Raw genomic sequence first — 25100 nt, 5'->3', positions numbered from 1 at the left:
GCTTTTGGCGAGGCATTCTGTGTCATTAGAATCACAAGCTGTCAGGATTTTCCTTCGCAACCAGTAGCATTTAGACTTTTAGTAAAAAGCAGTTCAAAAGTTAAAACTGATCATAACTTCTTGTCCATATTTCAACAGTGGGACTAGAAAGACTAGAGCTATGACTGATTGAAATCTGAGCCAAATCTGGGCCTGAGGTACACCGATCGCGATCGTAGTACAGAGGCCAAAATAACATTTGATCACATGAGTGGTTTGCTGATAGCTAGAGGGTCATTTTGGTCCACTCTGTCTTTTATTTAAACCACTTTTGAGTTTATAAGTCCCAATTTTGGGTTACAAGGGAGTTTTGGACTAGACTTTGATTTTTCATGGGTTTTTTATGTCCAATTGGCTTGAAGCTTGATGTGTGACTTGAACAAGATGTGAACAAGAGATCTGTCAAGTTTTGGTCAAAATCTGATGCTGAGGTACACCGATCGCGATCGTAGTACTTGGTCTTTTTTGGGTGAAAACTAGATGGCTTTAGTCTCCTATGCCTGCCTAGCCCACTAATGATTTATTTTCAAGTTTTGGACTTAAAATGAACAAATTAGAGCAATTTTTCATTGTTTGACCTTATTTTACTAAGTCTAACCATATTGGATTTTCCTGATGAATTCTGATTGGAGCCTGGAGTTAGTTGATGTTAGTTTTTGAGCTTTTACTACTTCCCAATATGATATTTGGGTACTTCTAAGTCGTCATTTAGTCTTTAAATTTAGTTTGGCCAAAATTCTTCCTTTGTGTGATCATTCGAGGTTTTCTACAACTATCTCTGTTGTTGTAGGATATTCTGAGATCCATTCGGGGTTTTCTACAACTATACTGACTCCTAGTCGGACAGGTATGCCTTTCAAACCATTCGTCATAATTTTTAGTCGAATTTTGGTATTTGTAGGTCAATTTTCCCGATTTGGGTGTGTTTGACAAATTTGGCCCATTCTATGAGCAAAATTTGTGCATTTTTCATGAAAATTCAGGAGAGTGTATCCCTCACTGAGTTCTAAGCCTGGGCCAAGCCAAAATTTGCAAAATCTGATCCTGGGGGCACCGATCGCGATCGTTCCATAGAACCCAAGTTAATTTTTATCACCTGCAGGTTGTTGGCGAAGCTGAGAGAATGCTTTCAGCGATTTCTGTGGCAAATTTGGACAGTGATGTATACCAATCGCGATCGGTGTACCACCACCATTTTGAGGTTTGATCATATGGCCTGGTTCCTGACATTGTGGGGAACACATTGATGTGTTCTGTGCTTGAAAAAAGTTTTGTTTTGATTCCTCTAAGGGCCCTAGATCTACCCGACCTAATCTGTCTTTGATTTGATCCATTCGCCCGTTTGTGCAATGATTCGCGCTTGCATGCATAATAGACTTGATCTTTACTTGATAAGGAACATACCTGTGAAATCTAGTATGAAATGCTGGCTCCGATCGTCCGTACGGGGTAGAAATGTGGCAGCTCGCTCTAGGTCAAGAAGCTCTCTTCTTCTCTCTCAAAATGTGAAAATGATCAATGAGCTAGAATTTGGCCTACCTAACCTATATCTTCCTGAGGCACATTTCCAAACGCTTCGTTTCCACTTTTGGTTGAGGATAAGTCAACCATCTCTGCTCTAAGATTTGGTTTGTTTTTAGCCTTGCTTCATGCGCTTGTAATAGAGCATCTAAAGGCTCTAGCACTTTCTCGACCAAGACTGATCTGCTCTGCTATTTGATGTTTAGGTTTTTTTTTAGCCTTGCTTCTTTGATGCTTTTGGTGCTTTTGGATGTTGTGTACACCACGGCGTTGGGTGATCCTTCCCACATATGTCACATTTCCTCGTCTGAGACTGTCTCATCACCAGATTTGATCTCATATGTTGCTGCATTCTCTTCATTACTTCCTCTATCATTTGGTCAGCTGTCGGCATCAAAGAAGCCTGCGCATCTTTCTTGGTAGAGGGTTCACTCTTAATAGATGAAGAGCCATTGGTTACTGAATCAGTATTCTCTGACACTTCCCCATATGATTTGCAGTTATCAATAAGATATAACGCTTCCCTTGCAGCCTGTTCAAATGTGCTACAGGCTTTCAAGTGAAGGTCCTTTTTTAAGGTTTTGTTTCTAAGTCCTTCAATGAAGAGCACAGACAATCTCTCGTCCTGCGGTAATTCTCTCCTTGGGCACCTCTCAATGTATTGCTTGAATCTCAAGGATGCTTCCTTCACTTTTTCGTTCTCCTTTTGTTTAAAAACATATACCTGTGATATAGTATTATGCTTTATACTCCGTTTTGAGAATTCTTCCGCGAACTCCTGCAATACATGTTCAATATTCGGACAAGTTTCAGGGTTCAAAGGTTGAAACCATGTTAAGGCCGTCCCTTACAAGGTCAGCCCGAATCCCTCATATTGAGTATGAAAATCAGTGATCTGCTATGCTCTTTGATGTTTAGGTTTCTTTTTAGCCTTGCTTCATGCGCTTGTAATAGAGCATCTAAAGGCTCTAGCACTTTCTCAACCAAGACTGATCCCCCTGAGGATGCTTTCCTCGGCTTGTTGTTGTCCTCATCAATTTTACAATCTCTCTCTTGTTTCAGTTGCTCTTTCGTTTCATGGCAATTTGGGTTTTCATCCTTCTTGCTTTCATTTTGTCTCGTTTCACCTTCCAGGATTTCCACTGTGTTCTCACAGATACACTCTCGTTTTCTGTGGATATTGACAAGTCGACCTTTTCTTCCAATGGTTTGTTTTTCTCTAAGTCCTTGGCTTGGGCTCTGGTTACCGCATTGATTTGGATCATGGATTCGGTTTCTGATCCACTGCTTGCTCTTGGTAACACCCCCACAATATTCATAGTTGCTTTTCCCTTGTTGTTCGGATTCCTTGGGCAATCTGGCAGTATGTGATTCACACCACACCCATCACAAAACCCAAAAATTTTCACTCTTTCACCTTTGAAAGGACAACTACGCTCCCAATGATTTGTACTTCCACAGCTATAGCACGGTCCAATTGGTGGTTGATTTTGAGGAGGTGATCCCATAGGTTGTCTCGCCCTATTAGGGTATCCTCTTGGTTTGTAGTTCTGGTTCACAATGAACATTAGGGTTCTTTTGTCCACCAAATATTGATCCCTCGAAGGTTGTGCTACATACGTTGGTGGTGCCATACCCTCGTTATTTCCCCATGGTTGATAGGCTTCGTCTGCGTACATCTGTGGTTCAAGTTCAGTTACGTAAGGCTCATTCAGTTCCTCGTAACAAGAAATTTGAGGTGTATTATTTGTTCCTGGTGATGCTTCGTAAGGTTGAGCATACCTAATCATGGCCCTATTTTCTTGTGGTAAAGGAGGTTGTTGACCCAACATAGGTTGAGGTCTGTCTGCTCCTGCTACCATATTCACATTTGACCCAACTTGATATCTTGGAGGAGGTGGCTTTCCCTCATATAGTTTTTGTTGTAAAAACACTCATCCGTGCCACGGTTCGTCTATTTTTGCTCTATGGCGCACCATTTCAGTACTTGTCCATTCTCAACTGGTGCTTTTGGCTGTTGTGTACACCACGACGTTGGGTGATCCCTCCCACATATGTCACATTTTCTTGTCTGAGACTGTCTCATCACTGGATTTGATCTCATATGTTGCTGCATTCTCTTCATTACTTCCTCTATCATTTGGTCAGCTGTCAGCATCAAAGAAGCCTGAGCATCTTTCTTGGTAGAGGGTTCACTCTTAATAGATGAAGAGCCACTGGTTACTGAATCATTATCCTCTGACACTTCCCCATATGCTTTGCAGTTATCAACAAGATATAACGCTTCCCTTGTAACCTGTTCAAATGTGCTACAGGCTTTCAAGTGAAGGTCCTTTTTTAAGGTTTCGTTTCGAAGTCCTTCAATGAAGAGCACAGACAATCTCTCGTCCTGCGGTAATTCTCTCCTTGGGCACCTCTCAATGTATTGCTTGAATCTCAAGGATGCTTCCTTCACTTTTTCGTTCTCCTTTTGTTTAAAAACATATATCTGTGATATAGTATTATGCTTTATACTCCGTTTTGAGAATTCTTCCGCGAACTCCCGTAATACATGTTCAATATTTGGACAAGTTTCAGGGTTCAAAGGTTGAAACCATGTTAAGTCCGTCCCTTCCAAGGTCAGCCCGAATCCCTCATATTGAGTATGGAAATCAGTGACCTGCTCTGCTCTTTGATGTTTAGGTTTATGGAAGCCTAATCCCTGATCCGCTATACTTCTTTGGCATGCACTTCGCTACTTGGGATGGCCTCATCCGTCTATGGTTTGCGACCAATCTCAATGGTCCCGTGTCTCGACCTAATCGTTCTCGTACATCATGGATGTCGTGCGTTGCTCTCGTTTGCTCCCCTGCCACGAATCTACTACTAGGAGGCAAATGTGACGGTGTGGTTGCAAATGTCGGACCTATTGTGATATGTGTAGAGATAGGAACCGCACTACCTCGATTCGTAGATATTGACACTCTGGGATGTAACGTTCCCATGGGGTTTGGCATAGAATACTGAGGTTGACTAAAAGAATCAGCTACATGAGTCCTCTCTCCACATGTTGCCATCGGGTCTGGCATGACATTTGTAGGTGCTGGTCTCCATGGGCTTGGAGTGACATAATACTGGTGGAGTGGTCCCCCGAAGTACGTATATCCTTTCAACTCCTTTTTATCGATTGTTGTGTATCATCTTCCATATTTGCGTATGCGACGATTTTTGTTTCTCATCCCTCTGTGTAGGTGAAGACATAAAGTCTTTTTCGCTCTGTCAACTCTCCGACGTAGGGTTCCTCGCATCTATAATAGAGATCTTCCTCTCCATTATTATATACTTGTATAACCCTACGTAGACGTTGTCTATGTTGACTCTCAAAGTTTCGTTTTCTCGCCTTAACCTCGCATTAGGGAAGCTCATTGTTGGTGCTTTCTCCTTAGGTTCCTCATCTACTTTGGCTTTCGTGCCGATCAATCCCTACTTGTCCACAATGTTAGGATTTGGGACTACCAAGTACATGATACCTTCGTCATCTAGGTACCTATCTCCGCTATAGCTCACAAGAACTAAGTCCATGAACTCACTTGGTCTATCTTCTATTTTCACATAGTAGCGGTCCATACCATCTTTGTAGATCTTGGCACCTTGCTTGTTGTCATACTGATACTTGATGAACAATAGCTTCATTGTGGTCGAAGGGTTTGATGGTCCTGCAGCCATGTTTTCTCTTTTGTTTAGGTTTAAATATCCCAAGTGTTCTGTAAAATACTCTTAAGATCTCTCTGAAGAAGTATCGGAAATACTTTCTTCAGGGATCGGCTCTAACGTTCGTACTACACCTTGGTTTACACTCTCCTCCGTTGATAAAACACTTGCTTTATCCGCTAAATTTCGATGTTGGTTGTTGATTTGTTTTCCCGATCTCAAAAACATGAAGAAAGTGGAATTTACCAATTGAATCCAGACCTCTTACGTGGAGATGGAGTGATCTTCCAACTCTCACGACTGCATGGATTGTTACTTGATCGGTCTCTGCAAATGAATACACTTGATGGCTATGAGATCACTGTATCATTCCAACTGTCAGCAGATTTAACAACTTCACAACAACTTCAACACAATTTTGCTTGCAGATTATTGACAGTATGTCCAATTTGGGTTTTGACAACTCCTGATATCTTAAATAGTCTAGGTCTATGAGCAGGTCAAAACTGAGTCAAATCTGGCACTTAGATACACCGATCGCGATCGTAGTACAGTGCCCAAATTTGATGAAATTTCACCAGCTTGTTCACTAGGATATTTTAAGGCTACCCACCAAATACTTTTGTATTCAAACCCCAAAAAGTCAAGCTTTTACCAGTTCTTGGTTAGAAATGTATGTTTTTCTGAATCTGTCAGTTTGACTTGATTTTGGTGTTTGTTTTGGGATATAAAAGCTATCTGGGGTTGTACTGTGTACATGCTCTCCCTCTGTATAGTCTATATCCAATTTGATGTATATGATCCTGATGAAAGTCAATTTCTATGTCAGTATATCAATTTCCGACTTGAATCAATACTCAGATGATTTGACAGGTATTTTGAGGTTTTTGGCTCTTGGTCCTGTATACTTTTATGTTTATATACACCTAAGGATCTCACAGATGAAATCTGGTCAAAATCGTAGGTACACCGATCGCAATCGTAGTACAATTCCCAAATTAGACCAATTTTGGTGTGCTTGTTGGCAAAGGTGTTTTGAGGTTATTTCCCCCTACACTTAGCATTTGGATCACTAAAAGCCAAGATTTGCACTTTTTGGGTTGTTAGGCTAGTTTTACCCAAGTAGCCTGATTTTCTTGATTTTTGATGTTTCTGGGTGTGGTTGCTTTAGACAAACTTATTTAGAATCTTATCAGGAAGGCACACAACAATTCTAGTCCAATTCTGACACAGAGGTACACCGATCGCGATCGTAGTACATGAGCGAAATCTGATGAAATTTAGTCTGCTCCCTCTCACAAGTGTTTTACAGTGTTTTGTGCTACCACTTGGTGATTTGAATCAATATCAACCCTGTTTGGTCAGATTTTCTAAATTTCAGAGTTTTATGGCCTTTTTGCCAAAGTTATGGTTTCCTAGTTTCTCGACTCTAACTTTTGCCCCAAATCTGACTAGACTGTAAATTACTTATCCTACTCCTAAGTACAGAAATGAAGGAACAAAACAAACAAGACGGATTTCGGGTAAGATTTCAGTACTCAATCGAATTAGAGAAATTGAAGAGCAAAAATGCTTTGAACACTCTCACTCAGCTCCCTAAATCTCCTAAGAGAGGATCTAGCCAGTCCACAGACTCTAGACTCCACTAAACTCTAAACCCCTGTCTAGCAGCCTAATTGAGGTGTAAAATGGATTTGTGGATTGATCTTCTTTTAAGGAAGCTAACTGCGCACTCGGTCACTCATTACCTAAGGTGCATTCCCCGACAGCGGCGCAAATGTTTGCGGGTCGTCGCGACGGACGTCCATAGCATAGCTCTCACGCATCAACATAAAATATCAATACAAGGGAAGTGACCAAGGAGGCATGGAAACTCACAAGGGTGTCATTCCTAATGAAGTGAACTCAATGAGATGCAAATACTAACTCTGCAAGCAAATCATACGCACTAAAGCCAAGTAATCTGTCTATGTCCTTCTACGCAACTCTACAGTCATCACGCTCATTTACCATGCGAATCATATCGGATTCGCAGGAAACTTGAAGTGAAGCTACAGGAGACTATTTAGAATCTATCCTATCACTGTCATAGCATTTTGGGTAGGTACATGGATCGCGATCGTTCGTCCCAAAGTAAGCAAAAACAGTAAACAGATGATCCTAAAGGGTCGTTTTAGGGTCCCTAAAGCCTCTCCTAGGATCAAAACAACATAAAATACGCATAAAGCACTCAAAATAGCGATTTAAAGCTCCAAACACGTAGTTGAAAACTTACACCGAATCTTGAATGCTTACACTTGAATAAAAGAGCAAAGTAAGAGGAACACAATGCAATAAACGAATCTGAATTTGGATTACCGTAGCCACAGTAGCAATAATTACAAGTTGGAGGAAGAGATATCTCTCAGTACGTACACCGTTTCTTCAAACTTCCCATGAAATATGATAACCTACAAAACTTGACCTTTATAGTTTAGGTCTTTACAAATGGCTTGTCCGACCAAAAGCTCCTAAACTTCTAACTGGCTCTCTAATATACAATTGCTCCCAGAAAAGTAATCATAAATTACAAGTTCTTGTCTTAGAGATGCTCTCTTACAAAAGAATTTTACAAGGATTTCCCACTAAAATGTGACTCCTTCTCTGGAAACCGCAGCTTCGTCCACCAAACATGGGATCACATTCGGCGGTTCTCTGCCACTCACAAGCCTCTCTCTGGCTCAAGCTAGTGGTGACACCTGTCATTTCACTAGAAATTTGGCGTTGAGGTCAATGTGGCCACTCTCACGAGTGCCATGACGACCTCCTCTGTCCAGCTTTTTTGCCTTTGTCCTTGTCTATGTGTGAGTTCTTACTTGTGCCTCTAGCTTCAAACTCTCGAGCCAAACAAAGCATCGAATCCCAATCATGACAATGGTCATATCTCTCGGGTACCGAGGCAGCTGACTGAGTACCGGTTCTATCATCCTTATTCAATTGCCCTTTGTCATTGTCCTCTAGCGAGCTTTGTCATTTGCTTTTGACTTCACAAACTCAAACTAAACAATTTGTCGGGTTCCTTGAGAAGTGAGCCGGTGCATAGGGTGCTAAATAGATGGTCTTTTGGGTGCTTTTGGGTGTCAATTGTCGTTGTCGTCGCGCCTCGAGCATGGTAGGGACATATTGAAGTTGCAAGGTTGGGTAATCGCACTCCAAAAAATGGCCGTACAAACCAAGCCAAAAATGATCAAAGCCAATTCAATACCACCACAAAGGGAACCCCACATGCAATGGGCTCCGCACAATCTGATATCCCTCTCTGAAATCCGAAAGTCTATCCGCACATTTGCCCTGTGGTAGGCCTCAAACAAATCCAAAGCTCCATAATAAACTGTGCATAGCAATGTCTAAGAATTCCATACAAGCCGATAAAAATTCCCCAAGCCGTTTCTTCCCACTCCTACAACTCCCAAGACACTCCTCCAAATCATTGCACGGATTTTTCTACAGTGGCCAACTTTAATCCTTTCAGCAGACAAATGTCGTCCAACACTACAGGCTCACAGTGTTTCAAAATGCTAGGTCATAGTGTGATGGCTATTTGTCATTGCCAAAGAATGAGAGGCTTATCGTCGTTGTCAAGGAGTGCCGCCATGGGGCAGCGTTTTAAAACGTAGTAAACCTGGGGGGGGGGGGGGGGGGGGGGGTCGACAGTGCGTCTCAAAATGCAAGGGGCAGGGGGAGGGGAGCTCGATGACTGCCGGCATTTCAAAATACAGGGGGGAAATCTATCATCAAGGGGAGGTTGCTTGTGGATAGCGGTGTTTCAAAACGCTCGGTGGCAGGGAGGGGACAATTGTCGTATGGTAGAAGGCCTTGTCTAGCAAATATTAATGTGATTCAAAGAATGAAAGAGACATGTATTAATGTAACTGAGGTTTGAAGGGTCTTGGGTGCATGTGTGTTTTATGTTATCTAGATTCCACATTATGCGCATGTGGCAGAACTTTGTATCAACTTTTGAGAAAGAACCAAAAGTTTCAATGGGAAGAAATGCATAGCCATGCCATGAGAAAATTTAAGAAGCTGTTGCTTATGTATCCAACTTTGAGGTAAATAAAATATGAATGTGGAAGATATGTAATTGTGACAGTGGATACTAGCCCCACAGGAATTGGATGGGTGATTGGGCAAGATGATGATGATGGCAAGCAATATATGGTGAGATGTGGAGAAAAAGTCCTACGTGCTCATCAACAAAACTATCCACAAGTAAAAAGAGAGTTATGGGGGGTAGTCACAACACTAAAATGCGATAAAGAGTATTTGATAGGAGCAAATGTAATAGTGGAGACTGATTGTCTACCCCTTCTTGGAATGATCACAAGCTGCTCAACTCCCAACATTGCTATGTTGAGATGGATTACCTACATGAAGTCCTTAAATCCAAAAGTTAAGCATATTGCAAGGGAAAAAGATCGAGTTGCGGATATGCTTTCGAGAGCAAGGTATAAAAATGAAGAAGACATGGTTGTCAAGGGTGATGATGTAGGCACACAATTCTATAGTATCTCTCATGCCAAGGGTGATCTTGTTTGCCTGTCAAATGCACTTGAGTCATTTACAGAGGACCTATATCAAGGTGACTGGTTGCTCATTGGACGCTATCTGAGCACTTTGACAAGGCAAGAAGGGTGGACTGATCAAGAGTTCAAAAGAATACGGAGAAAGGCCTATGGATACTTTTTGAAATATGGGTACTTATGGAGCGTCCAAAAAAAAGAAATGGAATGCCCTTCAGAGTCGTGAATGATAAGGATGCCAAAATGATCTTATGAAAAAGTTTCATGAGAGTCTTTATGTTGTACATAAAGCCATATGAGCCACCTTTACTAAAATTAAAGAGAGTTATTGGTGGAAAGGTATGTATAAAGATGTATCTCACTTTGTGGAGTCTTGTGAAACCTGTCAAATGTATTCAAATGTACGTCATCGTGACGGGTTGCACCCTACTTTCCCATTGGCCATGCATTATAAGTGGGTAGAGAGTCTAGTTACAATGCCATTGAGCTTATGGAAAATGAGATAAATAGTGCTTGCACGAGAAGACTCAACCAACCAAGTTGAAGACCGTGCTCTAATAACAAAAAGCAAAGAAGGGGTGTGTAAGTTCCTCTTGGATGATGTAATTAGCGATTATGGATGTGTTGGGAAAATAACAGCAGACAGGGGTGAGTTGGTTTTCTCTAGGTTGGGCATTAAACTTGCTCTCACTACTGCATATAATCCTGAAGGGAAATCGAAAATCAGAGCGTGGACATCCTCCTATCATTGAAGCTTTGGCTAAGGCCTACAAAACGTAAAATGGAAGACCGGCCTAGGTTATTGCCTTATGCTTTATGGGTTGATCGTACAACTCATAGCTCAGTTCCTGGTTATATGCCTTTCGAGTTGATGTATGGTCACAAACCTATAATGCCAATTGAGGATGTAATTCCCACATGGAATGTATTGCCTCGGGAAAATAGAATGAGTCGGGAAAACCTTCTTGCTTTGCGCATAAAATAGTTAGGAAGAAGGCCCCAAGATATTGAGATTTCAGTAGCCCGATTGGAAGATGCAAGGTTAAAGAATAAAGACAGACTTGATAAGAGGCATAGCCTCAGACCTAAAGCTATTGAGGAAGGTGGGTGTTGATGTATGAAAACAGTCTTGACAACCAACATTCAACAATAAGAAATCTTTCAAAGCGATGGTTTGGTCCTTATGTGGTTCAACATGTACATGGAAATGCAGCTTATAACTTGCATGAGTTGGACGGAACAGAAATGAACATTCCCATCGCAGGGAAAAGAATCAAGTTATTCAAAAGAAAGGTGATACAAATCCCTTTCATTCACACGAGAGTCAAAATGAAGGCTCTGATGAAAATTTCATGGATGAAGATGAAGAAAGAGATGATGATGCACTCGACTTCGTTGCAAGTGATGATTAAATTGATATGTATGTTGACTTAAATGAAGATTGAACGTGCAAAACATATGTATGGCACATTCCGGAGGATGTGCAGGTTTAAAGGGGGTGAATGTCGTGCAGTGGCACGTGCATAATGTGAAACTAAAATATCTACCTCAATCTCAATGCTTTTGCTATGTGGGACCAAATGCTATGATGTACATAGTCTGATATATGCAAAAATAGATGCCACGGTTGCAGTTGTGTACATACCTTACGAGGCAGGTGAGCCCCTAGACGTGGCACTATGGCATGTCTTTTCACATAAATATATTCCAATTTTTCTTTAGAAATGTACAAATGTCAAGTGTATCGAAGTGGAACGCTCGTTTTGCCTAGAAAGTTCAATGCGGACAATCTCGTTCAAAAATAGCAGGTTTCATATGCGGGCTAAAAGACGTGTCCAGAGTGCTTATCAAGTAGAAAAATAAGTTTCAACATGAAATTTGAGCCCAATGGGATTTTTCCACAAATTTTGGGATTTTTCCGAGCTCGTTATGGCATTTTACGGACAAAGAAAGGCATTTTTGGGCAAAAATGGTCATACAATGGCCAAAAATAGCAAAAAATGGCTCAAAATTCCATATCAACAACGGTTCCGTTTTTGCTCAAGCTGAGGGGAAAGTTTTACAGCCAAGAATGAGCTCAGTTGGGCATATAATCAAGGAGATACAGCCATTCCATTACAAGGTGCTAGTGCAGTCCCGTGCTACTTCCACTACATGTTCAAGGTTGTGAGGCCTCCAATTAAGGTTTCCCCTCCTCAAATTACTACCTAGGATTCTCCAATGAAGTACTGAAGATTCCATAAAATGGTCACAACAAGAAATTGAAGCGTCGTTTTAGGGTTTTTAACAGGTTGAATGAGCACTGCATTTGTGCAATTGGGAGCGAGGCAATACCTAATCTTCACACACACAAGAGTTTTCAGTTAGTATTGGTTATTTTTTAATGTGGAGCTTTCATGGCTGGAGTTTTGTTCTATTTGAGTGTGTTTTTGGCTTCAAATCATCAACGCCTTGCTTAATTTTGCTACGAATCCTTACAGTGAAAGGCCAGGTGCTTTCCTACTCGCATTGCCCAGTTCTTGAAATCAAAAGCGAAGAGACCAAGAGGACTGAGCATGAGAGAGAGAGAGAGAGAGAGAGAGAGAGAGAGAGAGAGAGAGCGAGAGAGAGAGAGATAACAAGAGAGAGAGTCCCTTGAAACAATCAACCTTGGCAATGGATAATTGAATGTGTATACAATGGAGGCAAGAGGTTGATTATATAGAAATCCTAGTAAATTGCCCTACCCAAGACATAAGAAAATAATTAAAATAAATACCTAAAAGCCAAACTAAATAATGGGATCACATGGGACAGTTCACTTGAGATGCCTAAACTTTAACACCCTCTCTGCAGCTCATAGTGGATACCAATAGTGAGACCAAGTCGATGAAGAAGCTACCATGCAGACTCCAATAGAAGGCCTTGGACTACTTGAGATACCTCGGTGATGCTCTCCTCAATTTTGTACCTAAAAGTATTGCTATCTTGAGCATCGGTTTCCTTTGTAGAAACTTTTATTTGTAGACCATACTATGTCCAGTAATCCCATTCCTAAATTGTGAACACATCACGTCCAAAATATAATACTCCAAGATAATGAACCATTGGAACACATCGTGCCCATAATCTGACCAACAACAATGAGTTGGCTAGCCCATCCACAGTGTTTTAGATGTCTGATTGGTTCCCTGCCAGATGCATGTGCATTGATCTCCGACCTACGAATCCAAACACCAATAAATTGAACTCCAACACAAGGGTCCAAATTAATTATAGAGAGCATTGATTGCTTGCCCTCTCTGCCACTCACAAGCCTCTCTGTGGCTGAAGCTAGTGGTGACACTTGCCAATCGACTAGATATTTGAGGTCGAGGCCTCTGTGGCCACCGCCACGAGTGTCATATCGATCTCCTCTATCAAATCTTTATTACCGTAATCTCTGTCTAGCTTTCCTTTGTCGTTGTCTATTTGTGAGTTCTTGGGTACCGAGGCAGCTAACTAAGTACTCGTTCTGCCATCCTTGTCCAACAGACCTTTGTCGTTGTCCTCTAGCGAACTCCTCCAGTTGCTTTTGACTTCATAAACTCGAGCCAAATAGTTTCTTGGGTTCCTTGAGAGCTGAGCCGGTGCATAGGCCGCTAAATGCATGGTTGAAAATCCGTTATCCATAGCTTTTGGTTTGCTTTAGTCGATGTTGTTGCGCCTCGAGCAAGGTAAGGACATATTGAAGCTCCAAGGTCGGGTAATCGAGTACCTTCTCGTAGTTCAAAAAATGGCTGTACAAACCAGGCCAAAAAAGATCCAAGCCGATTCAATACCACCGCAAAGGAAACTCCATGCGCAATGGGCTCCACACAATCTGATATCCCTCTCTGAAATCCGAAACTCTATCGCCGATAGTTGCTCCGCACGTTTGCCCTATGGTACGCCTTGAACAAATTCAAAGATCCGGAATAAACTGTGCATAGCAATGTCTAAGAATTCCATACAAGCCAATAAAAATTTCCCAAGACACGCCGCACTCACTACAATCCGCCTTGAAATTGCTGTGTGGGAGCTCTTGAACAAATCAAGGCTCCACGGATCAAAACTCTGCCTCGCCCTCTCTTGAACCGTTCCCACTTCTTCAACTCCCAAGACACTCCTCCAAATCATTGCACGACTTTCTGTATGGTGGCAGACTTTAATCCTTTCAGCAGACAAATGTCGTCCAACATTGCTGGCGCACAACGTTTCAAAATGTTGGGTCATAGTGTGATGTCTAATTGTCATTGCCAAAGAAGGGGAGGCTTGTCGCCGTTATCAACGAGTGCCGCCATGGGTAGCGTTTTAAGACATAGTAAATCGGGGAGCGGGTAGTGGTGGCGTTCAAAGAGCTGTCAAAAAGCAAGGGATTGGGGGGGGGGGAGCTCAATGAATGCCGATGTTCCAAAGCGTAGTGGGAATGTCTGTCGCCAAGGGGAGGCTGCCTGTGGAAAGTGACGTTGCAAAACGCTCGGTAGCGAGGGGGCGGACAGTTGCTGTGTGGAAGTGTTTTGAAAATGACGAGGGAACTTCGTGCAGTGCCAACTGCGGTCTAAAACACTTCAGGAGATGGTGAGGGGTGAAGGTTCCAGCGATAGTGGGTCACACTTGTTAAGGCGGTTATGCCGCTAGCCAAAGCTAAATAGCGAGAACTCAACCAACAACAGAATTTGTCAGACGAGGACGGAGCTTGACCCGCAGGCGCATGGAAACAACTAGGTGGGTGTCAAATCACCTACTCGACCTTCTAATGACAATCACTACTAAGGAAATCAAATCTAAGTTCTAAAATACGCAAGTGACTGAAATCCATACTACGAACGAATGCTATACAAAACAGGATCTAGAATCATTGAATCGATCTCAAACTCAAGGGGAAGTCTATACACTAGGTAAGAACAACACCCTAAAGACTTGAACTGCAAAATCAACCTATAACCACTCCGTGCGGTAAACGCGTATGAAGACAGGCCAAAAAATACAGGTGATCGAAACTTGACCCTGATGGTACTATTGTGTAGCTCTACTCGTTGTGGTTCTATAGATATGCTGCACGCTCCATTCCGACACACGAGTTGGAAGAAAACTCACACCGAAGCTCGTAGGAACTTACCACACATAGAAGCCGATAGCGCGCACTCTTGGTATCTGTGCGTAGCTCTCGCCGTTGCTAACACAATGGCGGTGTCGCTTCTCCAATGGCGGCTCCGTATCTCGCATAGCAAGTAGATAAGACTCTCTCTCTCTCTCTCTCTCTCTCTCTCTCTCTCTCTCTCTCTCTCTCTCTCTCTCTCTCTCTCTCTCTCTCTCTCTCTCTCTCTCTCTCTCTCTCAGACACAGTCACGGTGCTCAAAAAACTCACTTTGATTAATAATCTCCCCCCTTAGGTTACAAAATCTTTGGCTTATATACCTCAGCCTTGGAGGTGAGAACATCTCTAACTAATTACATCAGCAAGTGAAATTACTTCGGGATTACAAGCTGGAAACTCAATTGAGTCCCGTTACTTAATGAATGGATCAAATCAAAATTAATGTCGGAAAGACATTTATTACAATCAATGGTTACAAAATGATGAGTGTGAGCAAAAATGTGGGTGTGATCCTCTGCTGGCTCAACACTCCCCCCCTCCGCGTTCATGTCGTCCCTGACATGAATTTTATGCTTGGTCAATAAAGTCCTGTCGTCTTGAGCATCTGCAAATGTGATTCGTATCGTAGGTTGCCGATGGTCAAGGTTGGGCCGAATATTTTGCTTTCGTGGGTGAAAAAGCCGGTGTAGAAAGCTTCTTCGAATGTTTGTATGTGGAAGCTAGGCAAAAACATAATCCTTTGGTATAGGAGGTGTAACACTTTTGGAGAAGGCTGCAATGAAAGATCGTACATCATATCAGTCACCGTGTCGGCCGTCGATAGTAGACTCGAGGTCGTGGCTTTATCTGGCGCGAACACTTCAATGCAAGCTAAGAGAGTCCTGCAGATTTTCTTGAGCATCTGACATGAAAGGTCAGGAGAGACAATAAAGAGCTTGATGGTGCCCGTTAGGGTTTTCACCATGTAGGCTTTACCTATTCTCTCTCCTGCCTTTGGTCCTGGCATCCTGGGATAATTAAGCCAATTTGGCTTCTTTTCTGCAATCCTGCCATGCTCTTTCCAGTTTCTGACTCTTAGCACCGGGCAGAAGGTTGCATCCTCTCGAATCTCCTTTGGTGCCTCCACCAAGTAGATGAGGTAGGCTGGATATTTGTTCAGCCAACCTTTCCTCCATCTAGGTTGTGAATCTACTATCTTCTTTGATTGTTCCTCCTTTGTGATGTCGCCTTCGTACAGAGCGACATACTGCTCCTCCTCTATTCTCTTTTTCGTCTTTAGCACTTCAAATTTCATCAAAGGGAAAGGCAGGCTGGGTTGCATCCACTGTTCATGGAGCACTTTTGTGTCTAGTCCCTGAAGTCTAATAGAGATTAGGAGTCTCCTCTCCCATTCCATTTCCGCCTTGGCACTCTCCTCTGCTGACTATTCTATTTGATCATGGAGCCTTTGTTCTTCTTCTTCAGAGATTCTTGAAGTCGAGGCCACCTCTTGAGCTGGGGCTGGATCTTCAATTGTGGTTGCCTCTCCAGTTTTTGGTAGCTCTATGGCTGCTCCACCTGATTCTTCTTGTGGTGTCTTTGTCTCTCTTCTTTGTTGCTCTTGTAGATCTTGGAGTTGTTTGCGGAGGGCCTCATTCTCTGCCCGTAGTGTTTGATTTTCTAATGTTAGCCTCTCCTCTGCGGCCAATGATCCCTCCGCAATGTGCAACCTTTGCACTTGCTCTAATCTTAGCTCTCTTTGTAAGCTTCGGACCTGGTCTTCCAAAACTGGTACGATAGCTCCCTCTTGTTCGGTTCCTGCTCTGCTAGCTCTAGGGGTAGACCTGAGTCTAGTGATTGTTCTTTCTTGGAGCTTGACTCTTTACCTTAGCTCAATGAGCTCATCCTTAGCCGCCTCCAACTCATCCTCTATCCGCTCCCTTGCTTCCTGTGCACTTGTTACTTCTCTTGAAGCCTCGGCTAGCTGGAGTACCAAGCCGTCTCTCTCGTTTTCCGCGTCATAGAGTGATGCTTTATGACTTTCAGATTTAGTCATAGCATTCTCTAAATTTCTCTACAACTCTGCTTCCCTTTGTTTGGCTGTCTCAATCTCTACTTCCTTTGTCTTGGACCTTTCTTTTATCTTGTTGAGCAGTTCATGCACCATGTGCATGTCTTTTTCATCATCATCTGTCAACTCTAAAGCTCTTTCCGCCACCACCTCCACTGGCTTTGGCTCTTCTAGTACTTTCGGTTCGTCTAGTTTCTCTTCACTTTCTTTTTTACTCTGTCTTTTTCTCCGTCCCTCTCCGTTCATCTTGTTTTTGTAGGGTGATCCCATAAACTGCCTCAAGGGCCTCTTCTTCGGTGTATCCTATCTCTACTAGATCCTCTTATCATTTCTCTTTTGCTGAACTGGATCTATCTTCTTTTCTTTGGTCTTCGGGCTTGGTACATCAGTCATAGAGGGATGTTTGTCCTCAGCTTCCTTGGCTTTCCCCTTGTCGGCTTGCCCATCTTTCTCTTGAGGCTTAGTAGACTCATCTACTTTCCTTTTCCCCTTGTCGTCTTTTTTCAGCTCAGCTTTTAATTACTGTACCTCCTCTTCAGTGTATGGCTCGACAGGTTGCTGCTCCAAAATAGCCTCTGACTCCTCATAAGCTTTAATATATTGATCGTATTGATCAATATGTGGCCTGGCCGAGCTAGTTCCGACTTTAGTGGGGTCTGGCACCCACTTTTCTTCAAAGTCACCCTTTAGAGCTCTTTCCGTTCTAAACTGCTCCACTAATCTTTCCATCCTTGCCACTTTCTGACTTTTGGTTTGCTTGGGAGAAACCTTCTTCTTCACTTTCTTCTTAAGTGGCTTGTCCACATCCTCTTCAGGTTCTGAAACTACTTCTAGTTTCCGGCGTGCTTTTGTGGATGCCCTCTTGGGTACTTCGGGCTGTTCTTCCTCCTCATCGGCTTCTCTAAGCCACTCATTCTGGGAGGGAGCCTTTGGCCACTGATCTCTAGCTCCAATAGCTTCATAAGCTATTCTTGTCAGAATTTCCGCTCCTCCTATGTATTTTGGCTTCTCGTTGTGCATGGCAATTACTTGCTCGTAGATGTGTTGAGCGTAATTCACCTCTTTTGGCATATTGCTCTTTAATGCCCATGTGATGGTGGTCGCAATGGCATGGGGTGGTGTCGTATACTTTTGTGGTCTTTTACTGCAAACATGAAGAAATTGGTTGTACAGTCGGCAAAGGGTTGCCGCTCTTGGGTCCGCCATATCTCCATAGGTCGCATTCTGTTTCTTGGGCCCATAGACCTCTATGGCCTCTCTTCTTTCCCTGACCGAGCTCCCTTTGTTGTGCAGCTTCAATGCGTCTGCAATTAGCTGTGGAGTGATCTGTACTTCTACCTTCTCTCCATCCATGGCTGTCAATGTGGCTTTTCCATCCTTCTGAATGGATGTTGCCAACTCGTACACTCTTCTTGTATCCACACCTGATGGTCTCGAGGTGAAGAAACTGTGCAAGTCTACCCTTTCCAGGTACCTGCTGATATCTTCTGACCTGCTATAATCTACCAATTCCTGTAGGATCATCGGTACATCCACCGCTTGCCCTTGAGGATCTCTGAAAGTCCCCTGGTAGATCTTTATTCCCTCTTTCTCCAATACTGCTTCCTCCACCCAAGTTTTGGTTGGCTTGAGGGTTTCTGCTGGAATGTCAAAGGGTTCCGCTTCTGCAATAGCATCTTTGATTGTCGGTCTTTTTCTCTTCGTTGCCGATGACTTGGTGGAATCCATGGATCCTGTAACTCCAATTTCAGAAGTTAGCGTCCTTTTAGTACTGAAAGCCGAAGTGAAGCTTTTAACTATCCAAATGACTTGAAAATTGAAACATGAGCTATTCAGGGCCTAAGGATGCAAGGTAGGTGAAGAAATATGCAAAATGGGCTCAAAATCATGCTGGAGACATCATACGCGTATGATGTCTTTTGTGTCAAAATGACTTCATATTGGTTGTGCTTGTAGCTAATAGTGTATACATGATTATCATATGCTTGGATTTAAGTTTGGATCCCATTTGGTCAAGTTTTGGCCAATTTAGTCCAGTTTCGGCTCTTGGAAAAATTTTGAAAGGGAATTGGATTTTATGATCCAAATTGGATAAAACTTGGTGGTTCACTTTCAAATGGCATGTAGATCACTTCTGTTTGGTGGTTGAAGCCTTGAGGTGCCAAAATCACATAGTGAGACATCATACGCGTATGATGTCTTTTAGTGTATTTTTGGACCAAATTTCTCTATAAGCTTGGATTTGGCTTTAGATAGGCTTATTTAGTGGATTTATGAAGTTTGGATAGATTTTGGGCTAAAAATGGCTCTGGAGACATCATACGCGTATGATGTCTTTTTCATAAATTTTGCATGGGATTGGTTCTGTGGACTCCCCATGTACTAGTGAAGGACTGTCTCTACTCAAATCTTGGTTTGGACTTGAGTATGTTGGATTTGGGCCAAAAATAGGCTTTAGGTGAAGTATTTTCACTCAATTGGGCTAATGGGGTGATCCTCTTGACCAAATGGTTCCAAATTTCATATGTAGCATGTATTAGATATATATAATGGATGTATGATGACAAATGAGCAGTTTTGGCTCTATAAGTGCAAATAGACATCATACGCGTATGATGTCTTTTGTGTCAAAATGGTGCTTTTTGGTTCCAGATAGCTTGTATCTAGATGTGTTTAACAACAATCCTACAAAGTTTCAATGAGTTTGGAGTTATTTTGACAAAATTAAGACCAAAAATCAATTTTATGGCCTACTTTGTGTCTTTTTGGTTTTCCTTGGGTTTTCTAACTCCAATTCTCATGATACTTGGTTCATAGGATGTGATTAACATGTGGAATGAGGCTATGCACTCAAATGTTGAAATGGATGTGAAATTCATGCTGTGAGACATCATACGCATATGATGTCTTTTCTTGAAATGTTGATCCTTTTGTGCAAAGAATGCTTTGTGCTAGTGCCCTAATCCCTGCTAACTAGTTTTCAACTTAAGAAGTCATCAGTTTAGCTAAAAAGCCCCATTATAGGCATTTCAGTCTCCGAAGTCGTCTTTTTGCCTTGGAGTTGAATTTCTTCAACTTTTCTTCTCGAGAGTTGCATTTCCAGCTCATTGGATATGTTGTGAAGCCATCTATTTGGTTGAACTTGACTTTGGCTCCCTGTTCTCCATCTTTCTCCTTTTGGTTGCCCGAAAGCGTCTTTTTCGCCATCGGTAAGTGAATCAGCTTTCTTTTGGGTTTTGCTTGCAAACATAAGTCATCGATAGTTACTTGAAGCTGCTTGTGAAGTTTCATTTCATTCGGTCGTCAATTTCAGCCGTTATGCCAAAATGACGCTTTGTGTGTCCGCAGCCAAATCGGTTGTTCTGACCTACTTTTTGTGATTCAAACTTGGAGATATTCTATAGTTGCATTGTCCTTGATGTGGTTGAACTTCCTGTGAAGTTTCGTATTGTTTCGACAACTTTTTTCTGTTTGCCTCTTACAGGCTCTGTCGACCTAGGGTTTTTCCAGTCATTCTTTCTCGAGCTTTGAGTGTTAGAAACCCATCTTCTATACTAGGGTAACCCACCTATAAGTTCTTGAAAGGTTTGGTTAGGCGGTTGTGCCACTACCTAGCATTCTACCACATTCCCTGTCTGCTCTTGTTTCTTGGTTTTGCTCAGTTTTCGCGACAAAAGTTAATGATAAGTATCAAAAGCATATGGCAACGAGTCTACCTCTCATGTCTGGTGTCCTCTGAGCTCTCGTAGCAGTCGTAGAAGGCTGTAGAAGGTTGGATGCTCCTGTGTGCTCTTTGCTCTCTCCAAGTGGGTAATAGTGCAAATGAGCCTGTAAGTGAAGTCAAAAATACTTAACTTTGGACTTCCTGGATCACTTGTTACCAAATTTGACATGTGCTCCTATCTCGTCGTGAAATGCACTTTAGGATTTGAAATTTCTCAATTTGGACTTCGTTTGACCCGTTTTCTTAGAATTCCGTCCACTTGCCAAAATTCTGCCGTTTCGGACTTTCCGCAACTTTTTCAAAATTGTACCCAACTTTTACCATGGGTTTCCCTTGTCATTAGGACCATCACCGTCTATTCTTTTCTTTTTTCCGATCTCATTTCACCTGCTTTTTTATTTTTCTTTTACTTTTATTAAGAAAATCATAAAAAATAAAGGAAAATAGCAAATTGAAGCCAAAAAATTCCAAACATACACAATAAATAGCTGGTAACCCTGTGTATATGAGTATACACTTATTTGTGATTTCTGGACTTGGATTACCACTTTTTTCCACTTTTTAGCTCCAAAAACACTCTTATTTAGTGATATTTATACGTCTAGAGACCCAAATTCATCATTTGATCTTTTCTTGTTGCAAAACAAGGTATATAAGGGCATAAATATTATCAATATCCGCAATCAAACATAAAAATTGCAAAATCATGTAAGACACTGCCCTTGTAATATAATTTTTGTTTTTCTTTGTTTTTGTCACTTGTAGCTGCTTTGTAGCTCCTGTATACCTGTATACCTCCCTCCCTCCTAGTCTGAGTCGTCCCGGACGACTATGAAGTGTCTTTGGGCGAACCATTGTAGTTGTTTTGGTCATAAGTTCCCAATGCAATTGTAGAGCGATGATACAACAGTCTTTCCAATAAAGCTGCTCTTTGTTTGATTGAAGGATTGGTGGTCGGGTTTTGGGTTGGTTTTGGCACTTCGGTAGTAGAATCAGTAGATGGATTCTTCTTTACCTTGTTGTGCTTTTTCACAATCCAAATCTGCTTCCGCTTCGCTTGTTCTTGCCACAAACTCTTTGCGACCCAAACCTGCTTTGTTCTTTGTGTTGATTTCCTCGCCTTGAAATACCTAGGAGTTTCCGTGGATTGTACTGAAGGGAGTTCCTGTTTACAAATCCTTGGGATCCAAATTTGCTTGCTATAGCTTTGTGTCGTCATGAACTTCTTTGGAATCCAAATCTGTTTCACTGTGCTTGATTGTCTGGAATCACTCTGTTGTCTGGAATTGAAGACTATGTTTTCCACCTTTGTGTTCTCTGGCACAACCTTTTTTGGTCTCCATACCAACTTTGACTCCGTTTTTTCTCAAGGTTGAGCTGTTATATTATTGCTTGTCTTCCTTATCCAATGTTGAGAGTTCCTCGTCGAAGAGCAATCCAGTTGTATAGAAACTTTTGGTTGCCATTGCTTCTTCTTTTTCTCTGGTTGTTGTTTACCTTTGTTCTTGGATTCTTCCTTTGGAGTTGGCTCTGCTCCTTTGGTGAACTTAACTGATTGACTTTCACCTTCGTATTTGATAAGCACTGATTTAGAACTCAAGTCAATCATTGCATTGTATTGCTTCTGCCATGGTTGTCCTAGCAATAATGGATGTTGTGTAGCTTGGTCTTCAACCACGTAAAACATATGAGGATACACATATTAGTTAATCTGTATATGTAAAACTGTGCATCCGACAATTTTGATTGAATTCTCAGAGTAACTCTTTAACTCTTGCGTGGCAGTTTGTAATGTAGTGTCATTTGTCAATTGTCTATACAAACTGAGTGAAAGTAGGTTAGTTTGAGCTCCTGAATCCAATAGTGCTCTGGCTTTGATTTGGTTGGTTCCTACTTTGCATTCAATGATGGGTTCTTCTTTGTCATTATCCATTTCTGTTATACTGACTGCGTTTATTCGTATTGATGTTTTTGACGTAGTAGTCTTCTTTTCTCCATTCTTTCCTTCGCCTCGGCTTGCGCTTCCTCCACAATATTTTTATTTTTCTGGACACGCAATTTTTCTTGATGTATTTTGAGAAGCATGTCTTGGGTTAGCGGCAAAAGATACTTTTTCACTCTGCATCCACTAATCCAATTGGGCATTTCTTCTCTGTTTAATGTAGCAATCTTGACGGCTCCACTTGGTGATAGATCTTTAATCACCAGAGGTCCCATCCCTCGCTTTTTAAGCTTCTTAGCATGCTGTTTCAGAGTGTAAACTAGGACATAGTCCCCAACCTTAAACTCTTTAGTCCGCACATACTTATCAAAAAATTCCTTTTGTCGCCTTTTTTGAGCGTAGATAGAAGCTACTGCTTTTAGGCGAAGCTCGTCTAGCTTTTCCAGGTCATCTATTCTATCAGAAAGCTCGTGCCCTGTCCACTCTAGATCCTTAGCCACCCTTAAGGTTGAAATCAAGAATTCTATTGGTAAGATAGCATTTAGCCCAAAAACCATGTTATATGGGGTCGTTCCTATTGATGTTTTATATGCTACCCTATATGCCCATAATGTTGAATGCAACTTCTGGTCCCAGTCAGTTCTCGACTCAGATACAATCTTCGTAAGGACCGTGCATATGGTTTTGTTTGTTGCTTCAGCTTGTCCGTTTGCTTGTGGATGATACGGGGCTGATTTCCTATGGATTACCATGAATTCATCTAGAAGGATCTCTATCACTTCATTTATAAAATGTGTGCCTCGATCACTCACAATTTCTATTGGCAATCCATATCGTACAAAGACGTATTCATATAGAAATTGTGCCGTGGTCCTGGCATCTGCTTTTTGAGTTGCCTTTGCTTCGACCCACTTTGTTAGATAGTCTGTAGCCACAACGATGTATTGTGCATGAGTCTTATATGCAGGAGGTGAAATGGGTCCGACATAATCAATCCCCCATTTTGCAAAAGCTCTTGCCCCCATCATTGGTCTAAGCGGCATATCATCTCTTTTAAGTGGTACTTTGGTCCGCTGACAGTCATCACACCGTTTAACGTATTCCTCAGCGTCCATATGTAATGTTGGCCACCATATTCCTGCGGCTAAGACAAGTTTTGTTGTCTTATCACCTGAGAAATGGCCTCCACCTACTCCTCCATGAGCTTGCTCCAGGATTATCACATACTCAGACTCTGATGCGCAAATCCTAAGCTGGTTGTCTTTACCTCTCTTATAGAGTTGATCTCCTATTAAAGCGTAATCTCTAGCTTCTGTCTCTACAGATTTCTGACGAGCTTTTGACGTTCCTTCTGGGAAAGTTCTATTTGTGAGATATTCAACAATATACTGACTCCATTCTGGAGCGATCATTATCTGATATAATGTCGAATACTCTGCTGGCGGTTTTGATGAACATACAATACATACAGTGACATATTCATGTACGCTTTCTTTCATTCCTGGCCAATAGACTCCCAATTGTAACAAATTCCTATATGTGTTCCTTCTTGAACAATGAAATGCACATTCCTGAACATGTGCTTCGCGCAGATATATATTATATTCCTCAGGATTGATGCATAGTCGTAAAACATGATCATTTCCCAATTGATACAACCTTCCTGCAACCAATTGAAGATTCTTGGATTGCTGAATAGCAATATGTTTTTGGTTGTATTCTCTTCTATCAAACTCTCCTCCATAGGTTAATAGGCTAACGACATTTTGAGACCACTTCGGTATCATTTCTATGTTGAACAAGTACGCGTCTGGCATGTCGTCATCTACTCCTATAGGGTCTTCTCCATTCGTCAATCGCGAAAGATGATCAGCTCTAAGATGTGTTTTTCCTTTCTTTACTACTACCGTGAAGTCGAATTCCAGTAAGATAATGAACCATCTCACTATTCTCCCGGTATTGCATGGTTTATTCACTAGGTAGAGCAAGGCTTGGTGATCCGTAAAAAACACAAACTTGTTGGCTAGAAGATAATGCCGAAATTTCTTCACAGCATATATCATTCCTAATCCCTCTCGCTCTGTTGTGGTGTAATTCTTCTCTGCATTGTTGAGCTGTCGACTGGCGTAACAGATAGGAAAATCCATGTTTCCTTCTTCTGGCTGAGCCAGAATGCATCCTATTGCATATGCCGAAGCATCTATATGCACATGGAATATCTTCTCCCAATCTGGTGATTTCAAGACTGGAGCAGTAATGATGCCTCTTTCAATTTCTTGAATGATTCCTCACACTCCTCTGTCCATTCAAAGTTCACTATTAGCCTGTAAAGTGGTTGGCCTATTATAGCGTACATGTAAATGAATCGTCTATAATATCCGCAATGTCCCATAAAGCTCTGTACTTGTTTCGCATTGGTTGGTCTAGGCATATCCACTATAACTTTTATCTTCTCTAAATCCGTGGATATTCCG

The 25100-nt window shown here is 41.9% G+C and overlaps 1 protein-coding gene across 3 annotated transcripts in view; it reads left to right on the top strand.

The window, feature by feature from the left end:
- Positions 1 to 25100, top strand: part of LOC147449450 (uncharacterized) — a 279835-nt gene that overhangs the window by 185100 nt on the left and 69635 nt on the right. The window contains exon 4 of one of the 3 annotated variants that reach the window (XM_086521895.1): positions 830 to 886. The exons of the other annotated variants lie outside the window; for them this stretch is intronic. The gene's annotated coding sequence lies outside the window, so the exon portion shown is untranslated. The remainder of the gene's footprint in view (positions 1 to 829; positions 887 to 25100) is intronic. 3 annotated transcript variants of the gene reach the window in all.

Source organism: Adiantum capillus-veneris, chromosome 10 (genome assembly GCF_014529385.1).
Source record: "Adiantum capillus-veneris isolate H3 chromosome 10, ASM1452938v2, whole genome shotgun sequence".
NCBI lineage: Eukaryota > Viridiplantae > Streptophyta > Polypodiopsida > Polypodiales > Pteridaceae > Adiantum > Adiantum capillus-veneris.
The sequence above is the reverse complement of the archived record's forward strand: the minus strand, read 5'-3'. Positions and strand labels throughout refer to the sequence as shown.